This window comes from Octodon degus, unplaced genomic scaffold (genome assembly GCF_000260255.1).
Source record: "Octodon degus isolate 3935 unplaced genomic scaffold, OctDeg1.0 scaffold00050, whole genome shotgun sequence".
Lineage (NCBI taxonomy): Eukaryota > Metazoa > Chordata > Mammalia > Rodentia > Octodontidae > Octodon > Octodon degus.
The window spans coordinates 11,308,492-11,329,002 of NW_004524626.1; the positions used below are offsets into that span (position 1 = coordinate 11,308,492).

The window sequence follows — 20,511 nt, forward strand, 5'->3', positions numbered from 1 at the left end:
GATAGAGTTATTACCTTAGCACCAGGTCCGGATCTACGAAGTTCAGATTCCTCCAGGTGGGTGTTGTTTGGATCTGGCTGCTGTGCTCCACTTCTTTCTCCTGCAGCTGTTAGACCTGAACCCTTTGTGTCTCTCTGGCAAGATGTTCTGCTCCTGAATCAGCTGGGTGGGTCTTGCCTCTAGCCTCTCTGCAGGGAGTTCTGCTGAAGGGTTCCTCGCTGGGCCTGCACTCTGGGTCGAATGAAGATCCGCGGGCCCGGGGTCGTCTCACTCACTTGCCGGGCCTGGGCTCTGGGTCTGTTCAGGATCCAGTGGGCCCTCAATCATCTCACTCACATGCCGGGCCTGGGCTCTGGGTCTATTCAGGATCCCGTGGGCCCTGGGTGGTCTCACTCACTCGCCGCGCCTACGCTCCGGGTCTATTCAGGATCCGCGGGCCCTCGGTCATCTCACTCTGGAGACAGGTTCTGTCCGGCCTGGACCCATCCAGACTCTGCCCCGTGACGGTGCTGTGCCCTGGCACGCTCCCAAATGCGGTGTGCAGCCTGGAGCCCGCCTAGGTCTGCCCGCAGGGAGAGCCCTGCAGCAGCTCTGACTGTGAGATGCAAGAGTTGGACAGGACTGCAAATGCACTGGGCCAGTCACCCCCATGTCCCTACTGCAGGGCTCCAAAGCAGTGGAGAAGACAACGGTGCTGCCAGAGACGTCCAAATCCTGTGTTGCTCAGGGGTTTCTAGCTTCTTTCACACCTGAAGCTCTTTATCTTGAGTCAGGCAAACTCAAACTGACAGCCAAACAATGCAGGCCACGAGGAAATGTCCTGCTTTCCCTCGCTAAAACAGACACCTTGAGGTGGGTATAGTGACACATTCATGGAATCCTAGCACTCAGCAGGCTGAAGCAGGAGGACGTCAAGTTCAAGACAGAAGCCAGCCTTGAGGACATGAGATCTTGTCTTAAAACAGAAGTAAATTTCAGCTTTCGGATCTGCCATCTGTGGTGGAACTGCCGCCAAATGCAGATTTTCGTGAAAACCCTTATGGGGAAGACCATCACGCTCGAGGCTGAACCCTCGGACCCTACAGAAAATGTACAGGCCAAGATGCAGGACAAGGAAGGAATTCCTCCTGATCAGCACAGGCTGATCTTTGCTGGTAAGCTACTGCAAGATGGATGTACCTTGTCTGATTACAACATTCAAAAGGAGTCTACCCTTCATCTTGTGTTGAGACTCCATGGCGGTGTTAAGAAAAGGAAGAAGGGGGCTGGGGAGATGGCTCTGTGGAATAAGCGCTTCCCTGGCAAGCGCAAGGGTCTGAGTTCTATCCCCGGTTCCACCACAGAAAAGAAAATGAAGAAGTCTGACACTGCTCCCAAGAAGAATAAGCATAAGAGAAAGAAAGTTAAGTCGGCTGTCCTAAAATACTACAAGGTGGATGAAAATGGCAAAGTAGTAGTCTTCCTCGAGAGCACCCTCCCGATGAGTGTGGTGTGGGAGTTTCTATGGCAGCCACTTTGACAGACATGACTATGGCAAGTGTTGTCTGACTTACTGCTTCAACAAACCAGAAGACAAGTAATTATGAGTTAATAAAAAACTTCAGTTAAAAAAAGAAAATTTAAAAAGGTGGGCCGGTCAGCAAACATGTCTGGCACGACCCTGAAATCACAGCCCTCTGGAAGCTCTCTGTGCTCAGTGGAGGCCCTCCCCACACTCTGGCCCCCAGGAATGCCTGCTCCCACAGAGGTGCCGACCCCATCACAAGAGACTGCTCAAAACAGACCTTTGTGCACAAGTGTGACCATGTCCACCTATGACATGCTCCATTTTCCAGAGGCTGAAGGTGGCATCTGCTCAAGGGACACTGTGGAGCACTCGGCCAGCTCATTCTTGGGCTGGAAGTTCAGGTCCCTGGCAGCAACGGCACAGTGGCCCTGGAAGCACAGACAACAAGGAGGGAGGCACCCATCCAGGAGGTCACACTCACCCCTACTGAGCCCCGGCCAAGCCAGCACTTGGGCGGGAGATAGGGAAGCAGCTCTGAGCCCTGGTCCAGCCCTGAGCCACAGTTGACCATCCTCTCACTGAGCTGCAGTGTCCTCCTACAGAGGTACAGCAGAAGAGGGCTGGGAAGATCGCTCAGTAGAATAAGCGCTTGCCTGGCAAGTGCAAGGGCCTGAGTTCAATCTCCAGTTCTGCCAAAAAAAAAAGAAAAAGAAAAAGAAAAAGAAAAAGAAAAAGAAAAAGAAAAAGAAAAAGAAAAAGAAAAAGAGAGAACAACAGATGTACAGCAGAGAAACCCTAGATCACATGGAACAAACGTGTCCTGGGCTCTACCATGAAGCTGTGGGCTTCCCAGGGAAAACTCGCCTTGGAGGTAAGCTTCACCTGCTCCTGAATGGAGTTCCACCAGCAAAATCAGTCAGACACTGAAAGGCACACAGTACACAGTCACTCTTATGTTAGAAAGCCAAAGTATAAGAGATTGAAAAAACAAAATAAAGAGCCAGCCAGATAGCTCAGCGGACTAAAGCGCCTGCTTAGGCAGACGCAGGGACCGGTGTTTGATCCCCAGCGTGCTGTGCCAGCCCTGCCCCCAGGGTGCGCTCAGACTGCAACTGAGACTGAGCATGGTGGCACAGGACTGTAATTCCAGTTCGTGGACAGCTGCAAAAAACAAGAGGATCACTATGAGTCCGATCTGTGTAGTGAGGTCCTGTAGACCCTGTACTAAATACAAGAGAGAGAGAGAGAGAGAGAGAGAGAGAGAGAGAGAGAGAGAGAGAGAGAGAGAAATAGATTAGGAACAGCAGACTCTGAGACTTCTGGGAATGGGGGCTGTGACAGATGCTGTGGCTTCAAAGCTCAGGTCTCACGTCCTCTGAGGACATGTGAAGGACACAAACCCGCTGTCTCAACAGATACAGACCTGGAGCTGTTTATGTGACCTTTACTTAGCTGTGTCAAACCACACGTACACAGGTTAGCCCAGCAGAGAAGAATGTAAATAGAGCGAGAGAGCGGCACACATAAGCAATAAACAGTGCGGGCACAGCTGCTCTCTTGTGGCTGCCCACCTTCTGAACTGATATCGCCCCCCCATGAGTTCCTTTCCCAGGGGACCACACTTTCCAAAGAGACCCTTCAGGCCCCAGCCACAGCTGGGGAGGTCGGCAGGATGGTGAGGAACACAGTCCATCCAGAACCTGGGGATGAGAGTCAGCTGTGGGGGCATGGGGATTCTTTACTCTTCTGCACTGCATGGGGCAAGAAGTGGAGCCCTCAACTGGCAAGAAGAGCAGCTACAATGTGCTGAAGAGGTCCTGAGAGGCCCAAACTTCATAGCCTCCTCCCATAGCGCCTCCGGAAGCCTAACTCCCCACCTTCAGGAGTCTCAGTCGCGTCCCCTACTCGTGCATGCCAGAATATGGAGGCAGATGCCCCCTAGCCCAAGGAAGAAGCTACAGCCTACCCTGACCAGGCATACAACATTCACTCCTCCACAGCCATGGAGATGCAGGAGCTGGCAAAACTAAGTAAAAGATGAGTGAGACAGTGCTCATAGGGCTGCTGCGGCTACGGGATGAGGGGCTGCTAACACGGAGTTAAGCCCATGGGAACTGTCCCAAATAGCTAGTGTGGCAACACCCCCTCCAAGCACCCGGTTCTGCATTTCATGCAGGGAACAGCCCCATAGGCAGGTAACCAGACTTTGATAAACTGGTTAATGGCAGCAGCTCACCTGGTTTGGGTGAATCCAGGTGACTTGTTGGAGCAAGTCATGAAACGGACAGCCTACCTAGACTTAATCTCTGCGCTAAGGGAAATGGGCCCGTGCCAAATGATATTTGCTATGCAGTATCGTAGCCCCAATGAGGACCTGTCTACAGCACACAAGAAGGTGAGTGGGCTGGCCAGTACGTTCAGGACAGTGGCAGCCACTTGAGCTGCCTTCCAATGTCTGGGTCCGTGAACACTTTAGCTCAGCTGGGGAACATGGAATAAAGCGCCACGATAAAGCAAAACCTGTATGTACACACTGATCAGCACAGACTGTACCAGCAAATGGAGGCAAGCAGGCGGCCCCAAGCTAAGCAGGGCCAACCCCTCAAGGACAGGTGCCGGGACCCTTGAAGGCCACCCAGCATCAAATCTGGATGGACCTGCTGTCAGCTTAGTTGCAGAGAAAATGATGGGCAACCCTTGGATGTATTGCTGATTCCGTGCTGGCAGCTGCACCCCAAGTAGCAATACTAGCCAATGGCCCCAGAAGTAACAGCAGCCCCAGTGAAACAAGAGAAAGTGACTCTAGACTCCTTTTACCTGGTCTAGGATGCAGGCCAAGGCACCTGGTTAGTGGAAATCCTGGGGGACTGGAGGCCATGTGTGTAAATGACTATTTATTCATCCCCAAAGAACACAGAGCATGAGAGCCAGCCAAATAGCTTAGTGGACTAAAGCGCCTGCTTAGGCAGGCGCAGGGACTGGGTTTAATCTCCAGCGTGCTGTGCCAGCCCCACCCCTGGGGCACGCTGAGATAGTGACTGAGACTGGGCTTGGTGGCATATACCTGTAATCCCAGGGCTTGGGAGGCTGAAAACTGGAGGATCACTGAGTCTGATCTGTATAGTGAGACCCTGTAGTCCCTGTACTAAAATATATTTAAAAAAAAAAAAAAACCACAGCATGTACTAGCACTGATGGATACCAGAGCCAAGGCAACACTAATTATAGTGACCTGGACCATTTTACAGGACCTACTGTATATACAGAAGGGTACAGAGGCCAGTACATTACAGTCCAGGTAACATGGGGTGTCAGGCAGTTGGCCCCTATGATGTCTAAGTTTCCCAGATGCTAAATATATCCTGGGGGTGGACACACTGATAGGTGCTCAGAGTGAATTCCACTTGTGAATTTTCAGTGAAAACAATAACCCGAGGGCATCCACACCATACACCACTGACTCCACCACAGGGTATGTGGGTTGTGTGTGAAACACTATCGACTCCCTGGCAAGCCTGAAGAAACAGGACAAACGATCTTGAAATTGAAGTAGCGTAACATAGCCATTTCAGCTCCCCAGCACAGCCCATGTGGAAGCCTGATGGGACATAGTGAATGACTGTAGGTTACCAGGAACAGAAGAAAGTGACTCCTCCACTGTATGTGGCAGTGTCCAACATTGCAGACTTATTGTCTCACCCTGACGCTGGGACTATACCATTATGTTGTGAGTTTGGCCAATGCCGCCTTCACCATCATCATCCTCTGGACAGTCAGGACCAATCTGCATTCACCTAGCAGGGCAGGCAGTGCGCTTCCAGGTATTGCCATAAGGCTATCTGCACAGCCCGAATGAGTGGTCCAGGATCAAGGCACATTTTAGTATATTGATAATATCACATTAATCTCTGATTGTCTTGCAGATTTGGAAGCTGCTGCATGCAGTCTGAATTATGCTTTGCTGGCCTGTGGGGTGGACCACGAATGAAGACAAAGTTGTTGGCTTGTCTGTCAGATTCTTGGGTTTTTGTTTTTGTTTTGGTACCAGGAATTGAACTCAGGACCTTGTGCTTGCCAGGCAGGTACTTGTGCTGCTGAGCTCTATCCCCAGGCCTGTGATTCTTGGGTTTTATCTGATTGGGTAATTCCTGATGCCATAATTGATAAAATCCAGGCAACTCCAGACCTATGACAGTATGCCAGATACAGGCGTATGCAGGCTTGCTAAGTTTCTGGTGGATGTCTTACTGCACTAGTCACCCTGCTACACCCTCATATCAGATGACCAGAAAGGGCATGACCTAGGACTGGACAGACAGCAGAAGTTGCTTTCCAGAACTCAAAGAAGGAGCTGTGCAGGTACAGGTATAGGTACCTCAGTGTAGCTGATCCTACCCTGACACTTACCCTAACTGTGAGTGTAGAGGACGATGGGTTTGGCTGCACCCTATGGCAGAAAAAAGGGAAACAGAAGCACCCTGTCAGGTTTGGGTCACAGTTATGAAGGGAGCCAAAGTCAGTGTTCCCTAGCTGAGAAACCACGGCAGTGTATGCTACTTTGCATGCCTGTGAGGGTAGTGGGATAGGAGACAGTGGAAAGCCCCAGACTGAATACCTAAAAGAGGGCTACACACATGTCCACCCCAGGAGTGGAGCGGCCCAGACCCCACCCTCATGCACAGGAGGATGTAGTTGCAGCCATGGGCTTCATTCTTGGGTAACCTGTTATCAGCCGAACTGGCAACAGTTTTGGGATCTGTGATGTACATAGGCAGGAAACACTGCAGGACGTGACACCCAGCCCCCATGAAGGGGAAAGAGGCCCCTTCGTCTGTTACCTGCTATACTCATGGGTCTAGCTGTGGCACAGTTCCACAAAAGACAGCAGGTGCTGTCCAGCCTAGTACAGAAATCCTCTGGCTTGACACTGGAACAGGCAGGCTGAGTCGACGTGCAGAGTTGCAGGCAGTGCGGCTACTTGTAGCACATGAAGAATTCCCCTGTGTGTCTTCCCAGACAGCTGGGCCATATTTCGAGGGCTGACTCTGCTTGGCGGCCCAGGTCCAGCAGGTAGGGTACCAACGTTTGTGGGGTGTTGACCTATGGTGAGACTTCAGAGTGTGGTCCACCAACTAACCATGTATTGAACAGAGTTTCAGAACACCAGCACCGGGGCTGGTAAGATGGCTCAGTGGTCTAAAGCACCAACTTAGAACAAGCTTAGCAAAGCCCAGGGACCGGTTCAATCCCCCAGCACCACATGCCAGCCAGCCCCGCCCCCTGGTGGGCTGAGCTGGCCACACACACACACAAATAAATAAATAAATAAATAAATAAATAAATAAAAAAGAACACCAGCACCTCCTCCCACTGGGGACCGACTCAGCAGATGCCTGGACGAGGGCAGCCGCCCTCTGAAGACTACCTTCTGCTGTGATGCCTTGGCTCCACAAGAAACTGGGACATGTAGGACCTTCTACTGCTACTAGGCAAGCTTTTGGCACAGTGGTAGGACCTAGATTTGACTCTTACTGAGACAAAAGATGTGGTAAAGACCTATCCCTAGTGCACCCACATGGCCCCACGAAGGAGAGTGGTGCCCACAGTTTGACACAACTCCACGAGCACCCCACCTGCTACAGCAATGGCCGGTGGATTCTATCAGGCCTCTACCCACCCACCCCCTTGCAGAACCAGGGATTGAAGGTCCTTGAGTTTGTCAGGCAAGCGCTTATTCCACTGAGCCATCTCCCCGGCCCTGGGCCTCTACCTCTCTCACAGGGACACAGGTATGTTTTGACTGCCAGAAACATGGCCACAGGTGGTAGGCTTCACCTATCCTATTCCCTCTGCTGACCAGACTCATACCATTAAGACATTATGGTGGTTGATGGCTGCCGCAAACCACTATGGGATGCCACCAGGAGGAGCGCCTGACCAGGGAACCCATTTCAGGTGCAACAATGGGCCAGAGACAATGAGGTCAGGCAGCACTTCCATGTGCCCTACCGGCCCACAGGCAGCTGGTATGTTGAGAGACACAATCGGCTCCTCCAAACCAAACTGGCCTACTTAGCACCAAAGTTCTCAGGATGGGAGTGGCTCTTGCCTTGGGTAGTCCAACTGCTCAGTGACCAGTCCTGACTATGGGTGACAGGCCATTGGATTGCCTCCTGAAAGTGCAACCAGTTCATCTGCACCTCCGCCACACAGAGCAAGGCCCTAAGGTAATATAAGGAGCCTAATCCTTCCTGTGTTGCAATGGATTTGAGACTGACCCACACACCTCTTAATGGGGAACTGGGTGTTCCTCTTAAGAGTCCTGGACTTCAACGGGGCCCTTACACACCCTTGTGTGTTCTCCACCTGATGCCAGAGCCTCCACTCTGAAAGTGATCCCTGTCGTGGCTGCTTGGCCAATCCCCCTGGGGGATTGACCTAGCCCCAACTTCCTTACCCCCAGTGGCAACAGGAACCAAGGTGTAGTAGGCTAAGTCTGGGGGTACAATGATTCCAGTCACAACTCTTATCACAGGCTCAATACGTGGCACTCCTCAGAAGGGCAGGATCTCCCTATCATGGCTTATTGTTCTGACCTATCCTTCCCACCAGAATGAGTCACACTAACAGCCTTGTCTCCTGGGCACACATCTGACCGTGTATGCCATCAATCGCACTGCTGGATGTGCACTCAACTCCGGATCAACGCAGCTGAGGAGAACTGTGCAGACCTCCCTGCTCAACTGGGCAGACGGGCGGCAACAAGAACACACTACACTGGCTCTGCCTGGGATCAATGACACCAGGCCATCAAGGAGCTACTCCAAAAGAGCACGAGCACCCCACAGCGTTATGTACAATGGTTGGGGTGGGTGACAGGAAATCCAGTAGCACCACTGGACATAGCTCAGTTTTGTATTCAGCAGGTAAATACATCAATGGGAAAGCGAATTGCAGGTTGGATGCACACTGACCTCTGCAACTATCCACAGCTGATGACTGATACAAAGATGGTGGGGTGGCCAGAAGCTCATGGGTATAGTGCCCACTGACTGGTCCACTGCCGAAGCCTCCTGGGTGTGGCAACATGGGGTGGCTGGACACACCTGTACCCTGGACAGGATATGCTGCACCTAGGGACTTCCATACTTTAGGTGCACTATCAGACCTGTCATCTCAGATGCACTCCACAGTTGGGACACTGTGTATCACAAGTGGCATTCTACTAAACAGGTGGCCTGGTGGTTTATCCGATGGCCTTCATGTTGCTAGAGGCAGGGACCACAGATATAGCCCACAGGTGGAGGCCCTTGATTGGCATATGGCCCAGGCCCAGAAAATTACAGAGCAGGCTTTGCTGTTGCTCATGGATGAGAAGTCTCAGATGAGAAAGGGGTTTTGCAAAATCGCATGGCTCTCGATTGCTGACTGCGGCAGAAAGAGGCACCTGTGCCCTCTGGCATGCGGAAGGTTGTTTTGATCCATAACCAATAGACAAAGGTACAGGAAGCCCTACAGGAAATGGTTGCAGAGGTATCGCCATCCACACTTTTTAAAAGAAATTTTGTTATATATTTAGTAAAGGGTTTACAGGGTCTCAATACACAGATTGGACTCGTAGTGATGCTCCTGTTTTCAGCCTCCCAAGCGCTAAGATTATAGGTCCGCGCCACTATGCCCAGTCTCAATCAATATCTCAGCATGGGGGTGGGGAGGCACGGCACATCAGGGATCGAACCCCAGTCCATGCATCTGCCTCAGCAAGCGCTTTAATCTGCTGAGCTACCTGGCGGGCCCTGCCATCCGTGCTTTGCAGGATGGTAGGAATCCTTGGGGTCCATCTGGCACTGGGAAGCATAGATGTGCTGTGGCAGCAATGAGGCTGGTAATGTTCTGCTGTTTCGTGCACTGTGGTTGTGGTCTCTGTGTGCAGAGGTCAGTTCTATGGACTGCTCGCAAGAGAACTGTCCCCAGCCTTTGAGGGGATGAGCTATCTGGGACATGGTGGCTTCAAAGCTCGGGTCTCGGGTCCTCTGAGGACATGTGAAGGACACAAACCTGCTGTCTCAGCAGATACAGACCTGAAGCTGTTTATGTGACCTTGACTTAGCTGTGGCAAACCACACGTGCACAGGTTAGCCCAGCAGAGAAGAATGTAAATAGGCGAGAGCGGCACACACAAGCAATAAACAGTGCAGGCACAGCTGCTCTCTTGTGGCTGCCCACCTTCTGAACTGATGTCTGCCCCACGAGTTCCTCTCCCAGGGGACCACACCTGCCAAAGAGACCCTTCAGGCCCCAGCCACGACAGAGACAGACAGAAGGAAAAGCACCAAGACGTGGTAGACGTGGGTACCAACATCCCTCAAGTAACATATTTTTTATGCATCATAACATATACTAAACTCAAACAATTAAAATTTTTAACATTTTTAAAAGGAGGAAGGAGGGCCAGGGAGATGGCTCAGTAGAATAAGTGCTTGCCTGGCAAGCACAAGGGTCTGAGTTCAAGTCCCTGGTTCCTCAAAAATAAATAAATAAATAAACAAACAAACAAACAAATGAATGGAGGAAGGACCAGGGAGATAGGTCAGTAGAATAAGCACCTGCCTGGCAAGCGCAGGGTCCTGAGTTCAATCCCAACTACTGCAAAAATAAATAAATAAAAGGAGGACCCTGCAGTACCCTCTTGCTCATCAGTGCATCTGCATCACCCCTCTGCCAGGTGAGACACAGTGGGCTCCCTTCTGTCCCTTCTAACCTTCCCTGAGGCTGGGCCAGGGCTGGCTGGCATGTGCTGAGCTGCCACAAGCGAGGCGGCCTGTTGGATGGGCACACATCTGTGTGGGCAACCAGGGCTGGAACTGGCACCCTGGCAGGGCAGCATTACAAGCCACACACATGTACATGCACACAGACAGTGGGTGGATGGCCCTGGAGCTCCACAGCGACATCAATGTTTGGTGCTCTGGTCCCGGTAACTTTAACCCCTTCCTGGCTCTCATCTGCATCTCCCAGGCAACCCCAGCACACTGCGTGGCCCTGTGCTGATGGCACCTCCACATGCAACTTCTGTGAAGTGTCTAAGTTTCCATTAACTTCTTATCAAAGACAAAGAGCTGTAACTCTCTTTCTTTCTGTGACCTGCCTCTTTTCTTTTCTTTTTTTTTTTTTTTTTTGGCGGAACCAGGGATTGAACTCAGACCCTTGTGCTTACCAAGGAAGTGCTTATTCCACTGAGCCATCTCCCTGGCCCCGACCTGCCTCTTTTCACACACAGTGGAATCTTGTGATGAAGAAAACTGCAAATTCTAATGATGCCAAGTTTGTCACATTTGCTTTTTTGTTGTTGTTGTTATACTGGGGATTGAGCCCCATCCCTCTGCACTAAGCATGCTGTAAGTTGACATCTGGTTGACAAAGAAATCACATGAAAGATGAGTGTAGCCAGAGAAAGGGAGCCGTGGACCTGCTGGTGGTCATAAAATGTGACCAACCCACACACTGCCTCTTGCTGGACACTGCTGCCCTGAGCTAGACACCCAGCCTCTGGAGTTGGGGGCCAGGTAGAGGCCCCGATATATCTCCTGTCTGTGGTACGCTATGATCAATAGAAAAGGATCAGGACGCCAAGGAACTGGGTGCCTCCAGCTCTGAGCAAGTTCAGCCAGGAACTGCAAAAGAGAACAGGGACCTGAAGCTGGGAACAAACTCCACTCCACTGCTCAATGTCCCTGCACTTCGAGTTAAAAAGACTCGGTGTTGGGCTGGCGAGAAAGCTCAGCAGAGCGCACTAAATGCTTGCTTAGGCAAGCACAAAGACCAAGGTTCACAGGCCGCACCACATGCCACACTGGCCCCATCCCCAGTATGCTAAGTGGGCCATGAGAACAGGCAAGGCTGGGCATGGTGGTGCACGCCTGTAATCCCAGCACTGGGGAAGCTGAAAACAGGAGAATCACTATGAGTCTAAGCTGCATAGTGAGACCCTGTACCAAATACATTAAAAAAAAAAAAGAAAAAAGAAAGAAAGGAAGAAAAAGACCTGGTAATTTCAGCAAATCCCTTGGACCACCCAGGTCCCCCCTCTGGCCTGGCTGCTGCACGTGGCTTCTGCAGTGCTGCCTAGCCTCCTGCAAAGCCCCACTATGCTACGCTAAGCTATGTGCAAGGCAACTCTACAGCACTGAAACAAGTAGCAAACCTGGGGGCCTCACATCACAGGTGAGTGAAGCAAAGTTCAAAGGGACAGGGGGACACAGGCAAAACGGCCAAGGTGACCAGTATGTGTCTGTACATTCCCTGGGACAGGGCATTTAAGGCCTTCGGAAATGAGACAGAGCCTAGGAACCTGGGCAGACAGCCAGGGACGGCGACAGGAAGCAAAGGGCTCTGGGCAAGGACCTACCAGCTGAAAGCAGAGATGGCCAGTCAGTGCCAGGAGGCCTCAAGAGGAGAGCAGGCGCCCCAGTTCCCGGGTCAGTGGCTTGGAAGTGACTTGGCCTCGTCATGTCAATCTTGCCGAGGCACCTCAGGAGCCCAGTGACCAGAATGGTACACACCCACGCATGGAGACCTCAGCATCACTGCAAAAACAGAGGCAATTCCAAGCACAAGGACTAGAAGGATGAAGCAGTGGCAGAATCAGGCGCGCCTGGGCACAATGCTGTAACAACAATATGCACCTAAGGATAACAAAGAAGGCCACCAAAGGAAACATGCATCAAGCCAGGCTTGATGGCACTTGCCTCCAATCCCAGGTGCTCAAGAGCCTGAGGCAAGAGGATTGCAAACTTTTAGGACCAGACTTGGCAACCTAGTGAGACCCTGCTTCAAAATAAAAAATAAAGGGATCCAGACAAGGTGGCACACATCTGTAACATCAGCACTACGGGAGACTGAGGCAGGAGGATCATGAGTTCAAGATCAAAGTAGGCAATTTAGTGATCTTGCAGGATCCTACCTCAAATAATAAAAACAGCTGAGGATGCAGGTCAGTGCAAAGACCGTGGATTCAACCCCTAGTAAGAGAGACAGACGCAGTGACAGAAATGGGAGGGTGGCTCAGTGGTAAGGCACTAGACTAGAAGGGGGGCTATGTACTGCAGCCCCAGCAGTATCAAGGAGACCCAAAAAACCAAAAAGCAACACCATATAACTGGCCTCAGTAGTGGCCACTGCTCTCTCTGAAGGCTCATGACAGGGTGCTTCTTCCCATAGCAGGTATTGCTGGTCGATTCCACATGTTTATTTTTACAACTATCATCTACTATTTTTATATCTAGATTGTTTTATCTTTTTCTTTTTAATTTTTTTAAACATTTTTTGGGGCTGGGGAGATGGCTCAGTGAGTAAGTGCTTCCCTGGCAAAAGCAAGGGCCTGAGTTCAATCTCTGGTTCCACAAAAACAAAAACAAAAAAAAAAATTTATTTATTTATTTATCTGGTACAGGATCTCACTATATAGCTGGAACTCATAGTGATCCTCCTGTTTTCAGCCTCCCCAGTGCTGGGATTACAAGTGTACCCCACCATGCCTGGTTTCAGTGACCTACCAGCACAGCATGTAGTACTGAGGACTGAACCCAGGTCCTTATGCTTGCCAGGCAGGCGCTTGGACCACTGAGCTATCTCCCCAGCCAAGATTATTATTATTTTTTTAAATGTACTTGGTACAGGGTCTCACTATGCAGTTTGGACTAGTAGTGATCCTCCTGTTTTCAACCTCCCCTGTGCTGGGATTACAGGTGCACACCACCACGCCCAGACTCAGTGGCCAACTCAGCGTGCCCAGAGTCAGGGCCAGCACAGCATGTGGTGCCAGGGACCAAACCCCAGACTGGTGCTTGTCTAAGCAGGCACTTTGTCCACCGAGCTATCTAACTGGCAGTATCGTTTTATCTTTTAAAAACACAATTCTAGCTATAAGAATATCCAGGAAACAAATTACCAAAATTTACCCAAGGGGCGCCCTGTTTTATGTTGACACAGGATCTTGGCATATGGTTCTTGCTGGCCTTGAACTCTTATGCAGCCCAGGCTGGCCTCCACCTCCCAGTGATCCTCCTGCCTCAGCTCCCAAGTGCTAGGATAACAGGTCTGTGCCACCACCCCTGGCTCAGGAAGTGTGTTTATGGAAGTGAACAAGACAGAGTAAAGGATCCAAGGACCACATTATCCTCAACCTACCTACTTTCACGTTCATCAAACTAATACTTCTTGTCATTCCAACTACCCAGGAGGCTGAGGCAGGAGGATCACAAATTTAAACCCAGCCTGGGCAACATACCAACACTGTCTCAAAACTGAAATAAAAAAGCTCAGTGCAGGTGCTATCCCCACTATCCCTAGCACACCAAGCATCACTGAAATACAAACATCCATCGATGCTCAAGTGTGGGCCTTGACTGCTTGAGATACACTCAGCTCCCTCACTCGCACAACTCTCAGCTCTCACCTATGAACAAAAAGGGACACACTGGCCCTGGTGGCAGTGAGAGCTCTCAGACATGTCTGGGCTCCACCTGATGGCACTGTTGGCATTGAGTCTACAGCCTGCCTGAGAGCCTCACTGGATTTGCTGGACTTTCCACCGCCCCGGGATGCCTCCGCTGTGCCTGGGTCTTGGAGGAACTTGTCTGACTGTCAGCAGGCCCAGCTGTGGTGATCAGGCAGGTGAGTGGGCGGGAGAGGCAGCTTTAGTGAAACCAGCCCTGCTTCTCCTCTCCTGACCGGAAGAGGAGGCGCTCTCCCCTGGCACCCTGAAGCAACACATCTAGTGAGGCGTCTGTGGTCTTAGGGCACGTGTGCTTACTCCCACTTGCTGCCTCACCGCTGCTTTCCTTAGAATATAATAAGGAGCAGAGCCCTGCCCTACATTACAGGTCAATGCTTCAGAAACGAAAACCTTGTCACCATGACACACTACAGCGCCTTCCCAGCCCTACCTACTCAGGAGATGCGCCGCCTTGTTACTAAGTATTATTTTTAGCACTGAGCATTATCATTTTATTCACTGTAATCACTTCCCTTTTTTACTTTCATTCACCTTAAAACCAACTAAGGGTGGTATGGTGCCACAAGCCTATTATCCAAGCTACTTGGGAAGCCAAGGCAGGAAGGCTGGAAGTTCAAAGGTTTGATAACTTGGTAAGACCTTGTCTCAAAAATAAATAAAAGGGGCCAGGGAGATGGCTCAGTAGAATAAGTGCTTGCCTGGCAAGTGCAAGGGCCTGAGTTCAATCCCCCGCTCTGAAAAGAAAAGAAAGAAAGGAGGGTCAGCAACATAGTTCAGCAGATTAAAGCACCTGCTTAGACAGACACACGGACCGGGTTCGATCCAGAGTGCTATGCCAGCCCTGCCCCCAGGGCACACTGAAATACTGACTGAGACTGGGCATGGTGGTGTATGCCTGTAATCCCAGTGGTTATGAGGCTGAAAACAGAGGATCACTATGAGTCCAATCTGTGTAGCGAGGCCCTGTAGATCCTGTACTAAATACATAAAAACTAACTAAATAAATAGGCTGGGAAAGATAACTGGACAGTCTGAGCATCTTCCTGGCAAAAGCAAGGACCCAGGCTTGATCCCTGGTACCACATGCCATGCCAACCCTGAGCTGTGCAGGCTACTGAAACTTGGCATGGTGGCATGTGACTATAATCCCAGTTCTGGGGAGGCTGAGACAGGAGGATCACTATGAGTCCAAGCTGCATAAAAATAAATGATTTTTTAAAAAATAAATAAGTGAAAGGGCTGGGGATATAGGCTCAGTGGCACAGCACCTGCCCAGGAGGCACAAGGTCTGGAGTTCAATTCTCAGAACCAAAGAAAAAGAAAAATAGCTAGAGCTATATAGCTCAGCATCCCCTGGGCTCAATCTCCAGAGTTAATGGAAAAAACAAAAACACAGGCCACCTAAGAGCAAGAGGCGGGCTGGTGAGATAGTTCAGTGGTCTAAGAACAAGCTTAGCAAATCACAGGGACTGCGGTTCAATCCCCCAGCACCACATGCCAGCCAGCCCCCGCCCCCTGGTGGGCTGAGCTGGCTACACACAAAAAAATAAATAAATAAATAAATAAAATAAATAATAGTTTAAAAAAAAAAAAAGAGCAAGAGGCCAATCACTTCTTAGCCTTTTGGCTAAGATTAATTGGAACAAGAGGCCAGAGGACAAGAGTTCAGGACAGCTATCTACCTGGTCCCTTGTCTTGTTTAAGATGCCTAAGCTCACCAGACATCACTGGTGCCATGGGTCGCCTGCTACATACTCATCACCGAGCGAGACACATGAGGGCAGAAGATGCACCCAACAGGGACACCAAGGCCAACGTAGACCAGGTGAGGACAAGCACACACAGAACCCAGCCTATAAGGGCCGGTAATATAGCTCAGCAGACTAAGCGCTTGCTTAGCTAGGCACAGGGGCAAGGGTTCAATCCCACATGCTACGCCAGCCCCACCCCCAGGCACACTGAGCTGGCCACAGAGACCAGGCATAGTAGTGCATGCCTGTAATCCCAGCACTAGGGAGGCTGAAAACAGGAGGATCTCTACAAGTCTGAGCTGCACAGTGAGACCCTGCACAAAATAAAGCAAAAAACTAAAAAAAAAAAAAAAAAGAGGGGCCGGGCAGATAGCTCAGTAGAATAAGCACCTCCCTGGCAAGCGCAAGGGCCTGAGTTCCATCCCCGGTCCTGCCAAAAAATAATAAATAAATAAATAAATAAATAAATGAACCCAGCCTATGGGTTCAGGCCCGCCCAGCCACCCAACAGAGGACACAGTCATGGTCACCACCCAAATGCCCACCGCATGCCCCCTGTGCTAGGCAAGCAGCTGGCAGAGAACAAATTTCCTGCCTGGTGGAGTGACCCATCAAGTGACAAGAGTTGAGCACACAGCCAAATATGACACAATGTCACAAACTGCTAGGAAAAAAGAGGCAAGCAAATTGACAGCATTAACAGATAGGAGACATTCTTTCAGTCATAGTGGCCTGGGACAGTCTCAGTGACGGGGAGACAACTGAAGCGAACTGGGGCCATGTAGACATCACAGGCAGGAAACAAGCAGTGTAGAGGCCCTAGGTGGAACCACGCTAGGCAGGTTCTAAGGCGCAACACATCAGCCAGGGTTTCTCTACACACACACAACGCTGCCGACACCAACTCCAATGTAACCAATTTCCTCAGAACACACAATATCACTTCTGTGACCAGATGTGGGGCTCTGTCCCACACCAAACAAATTTTCAACCCTCCCAACACCAGCTAGAGGTCCTACCATTCAATTCTGACTCTCCCTGGAGTCAGCGTCTGGTCTGGCAAGGATGCCCCTCTGCAAGTGAAGACAGCAAGCCAGACCAGGCGTGGTGGCTTGCACCTGTAATCCCAGCACTCGGGAAGCTGAGGCAGGAGGACGACATGAGGTTGAGGCCAGCAGGGGCTACATACTGAGCTTAATGCCAGCCTGAACTATATATATTTTTGAGACCCTATCTCAAAAAAGCAAACCAAACAAAGCTGGGCTGGCAAGATAGCTCAGTGGAGGGGCCAGGGAGATGGCTCAGTAGAATAAGCGCTTGCCTGGCAAGCGCAAGGGCCTGAGTTCAATTCCCGGTTCTGTTAAAGGAAAAAAAAAAAAAAAAAAAAAAGATAGCTCAGTGGATTAAAGTGCCTGCTCAGACAAGCTTAGGCAAGCGCAGGGACAGTGGGTCTAGCCCCAGCTCCATGTGTTGTGCCAGCCCCAACCCCAAGGTGGGCTGAGCCAATCACAGACTCTGGGCATAGCAGTAAATGCCTGTAATCCTAGCACTGAGGAGGCTGAAAGCAGGAGGATCACTAGGAGTCCAAGCTACGCAAGGCCCTGCTGTAACAACCAAATACATTTAAAAAAAAAAAAAGATCTCTCTAACTCAGATGAGGTATACAGCGGTGGATGGGGCAGGCACAGTGAAGTGTGATAGGAGCCCCAGCATGCTCAGGGCAGAGGAAGGACAGGGCTCATGTGGGCTCTCTGGACAGGAGATGGAAAGATGTGACAGCAGAGGAAGCAAAGAGTCAGGGGTGACACTAGTGACACAAATTGGAACTGGCCACAGGGGCACAACCCTTAATCACAGTACTTGGGGAGGCTGAGGCAGGAGGATGATAGCGATTGCAAGCCAAGCCTAGGCAACTTAGCAAGACCCTGGCTCAAAATAAAAAAGGACTGGGGGCCAGAGAGATGACTCAGTGGAATAAGTACTTGCCTGGCAAGCGCAAGGGCCTGAGTTCAATCCCTGGTTCCCCAAAAAAATAAATAAAAAAGGACTGGGAAAGGAGTTCAGTGTAAAGGCTCTAGGTTCAATTCACAGTACCAAAAAAACAAAACCACCCTACAGGCATCCTGGCATGGTGGTTGTGCACATTATAGTCCCAGCTGAGAATGGAGGTTCACCACGAGTCCAAGGCCAGCAAAGGATACACAGTGAGTTCAAGGTCAGCCTGAACTGCACAGTGAGACCATATCAAAAAAACAAAAACAAACAAACAAGCCAGCCTAGGCAACACAGAAAGACCCTATGTCAAAATAAATGAGTACCGAGCAAGCTCCAGAACATGAGCTGGATCTCGGCCCCTAGTCAATCTTTGGGTTCAGATCTAGCAACTGGAGGTGGTCATTTACTGAGACCGGGGACAGTAGGAAGAACAGAGGAACTCTTTTAAGAGAATGTAAGGTTTCCTCAACAGCATGGGCAGCTAATTCAGGTTAGAGATCCCAAGGGCCAAGGAAACCAAGCATAGTGGCCCACACCTATAAACCCACCACTCTGGAGGCTGAGGTAAAATAATCCCAAACTGAAACCTAGCCTGGCCAATCTGGAAATTTAGGGGCCGAGGAGATGGCTCAGTGGAATAAGTGCCTCCTTGGCAAACGCAAGGGCCTGACTTCAATCCCCGGTTCCGCCAAAAAAAAAAAAAAGAAAGAAAGAGGGGCTGGTGAGATGGCTCAGTGGTCTAAAGCACCTACTTAGAACAAGCTTAGCAAAGTACAGGGACCGTGGTTCAATCCCCCAGCACCACATGCCAGCCAGCCCCGCCCCCTGGTGGGCTGAACTGGCCACACACACAAACATACACACACACATAAATAAAATTAGAAAGAAAGAAAGAAAGAAAGAAAGAAAGAAAGAAAGAAAGAAATTTAGTAAGAGCCAGTCTCAAAAAGCACATACAGGGCTGGTGAGATGGCTCAGTGGTCTAAAGCACCTACTTAGAACAAACTAAGCCAAGCAAAGCCCAGGGACCGCAGTTCAATCCCCCAGCACCACATGCCAGCCAGCCCTGCCCCCTGGTGGGCTGAGCTGGCCACACACAAAAAATAAATAAATAAAATTTAAAAAAAAAAAAGCACATACAAGGGCCAGGCATGGTAGCACATTACTTGTCATCCCAGCAGTTGGGAAGCTGAGGCAGGATTACCTCAAACTTTAGACCAACCTGGGGCTACAAAGAGAGTTCAAGGCCGGCATGAGTTACACAGCAAGAGCCGGTCTCAAAAATAAACAAAACACAAAACCCAAAAATCAAAAAATTAAAAAGAAAAAGAAAAATGATAGAAGTATCAAAAATAAAAGACAGGGCTGGAGAGATGGCTCAGTGGTCTAAAGCACCTACTTGGAACAAGCTTAGCAAAAGCATCAGGGACCGCGGTTCAATCCCCCAGCACCACATGCCAGCCAGCCCTGCCCCCTGGTGGGCTGAGCTGGTCTCTCTCTCTCTCTCTCTCTCTCTCTCTCTCTCTCTCAAATAAATAAATAAATAAAATCATTTAAAAATAAAAAAATAAAAGACAAAAAGGCTGAGGACACAGCTCAGTGCAAAGGCCCTGTGCTCTTTGGAAGAAGAAGTTAGGAAAACGAGACAGTGCAAGCAGAGAGAAGCAGCACGCAGGAGGCAGGAACATTCAGGGGCTGGGGAACAGGGAGAGGCCTGGGTGTCCCCACAGTCTGGGCTGTGACCACCATCACATGTGGCCATCCTGAGTCCACAGTCAACATGTGTCCTAGGACTCAATGGGACTATTCACCGCACCACTGTGCCAGGACTCAGGGCAAGCCAGGACTGTACCCATCCAATGTCACAGGCACAGCCTCATTGCCACAGGTGAGGCAGCAACTGTCATGCAGCCACCTGCTTCCTGAGCCAGCGAGGCGTGACCAGCCAACACAAAGGATGCTTAACCCCCACAGAAGCAAAGCGATCCCATCGCTGTACATCACCACGTGCCACCAGGGAACACAGGGGTACAGCCCAGGCTGCTCCTGATAACAATGTCTCATGTAAAACTTGAGCAAGGTGGCGAGTGTCCTGAAGGGAAGCTTAGAAGCTAGGTGGGGGTTCAACAGAAAGGAAGGAGGGGCCAGGGCTGGGTTGCACCTGGTATTTACCAGGGGTTGGTTTGGTTTTCTTCTGTTTGAGACAAGGTTTTGCTATGTAGCTCAGGCTGGCCTTGAGCTCACTTTGTAGCCCAGGCTGAATTTGAACTTGCAGCAATCCTCCTGCCTCAGCCTCCCAAGTGTTAGGATGACAGGCATGCACCACCACACTTGGGTTTTTGTTGTTGCTGTTTTACCTACACATGCGCAGGTGAGCATGAGTGTGAGCGCGAGTGCGCGCACACGCACACACACACACAGTCTCTATGTGATTCAGGCTGGTCACAGACTCACTCTACGGCCAAGCATCACAGTACATGCCTCTAATTCCAACACTGTGGGAAGCTGAAGCAGGAGGATCATGAGCTTGAGTCCAGTCTGGCCAATTTAGCAGCTGAGACTATCTCAAACAAAAAGGCTGAGGAGGTGACTCAGGGGGAGTACTCTTTCCTGCCACGCACAAAGACCTGGGTTTGATCCCCAACACCACAAAAAGAAAAAGAAAAAAGAAAAAGAGCTGGGGATGAGACTGTAGTTCAGTGTGAAGGTTCTGGGTTGTTTTTTTTTTTTTAATTTTATTT

The 20,511-nt window shown here is 50.4% G+C and overlaps 1 protein-coding gene and 1 pseudogene across 9 annotated transcripts in view; one reads left to right on the forward strand and one right to left on the reverse strand.

Annotated features, from left to right (window-relative positions):
• The window catches only part of Smarca4 (SWI/SNF related, matrix associated, actin dependent regulator of chromatin, subfamily a, member 4), a 99,396-nt gene that overhangs the window by 72,962 nt on the left and 5,923 nt on the right, over positions 1-20,511 (reverse strand). The gene's annotated exons all lie outside the window — the stretch shown is intronic.
• On the forward strand, positions 1,016-1,593 carry LOC111817162 (annotated as a pseudogene).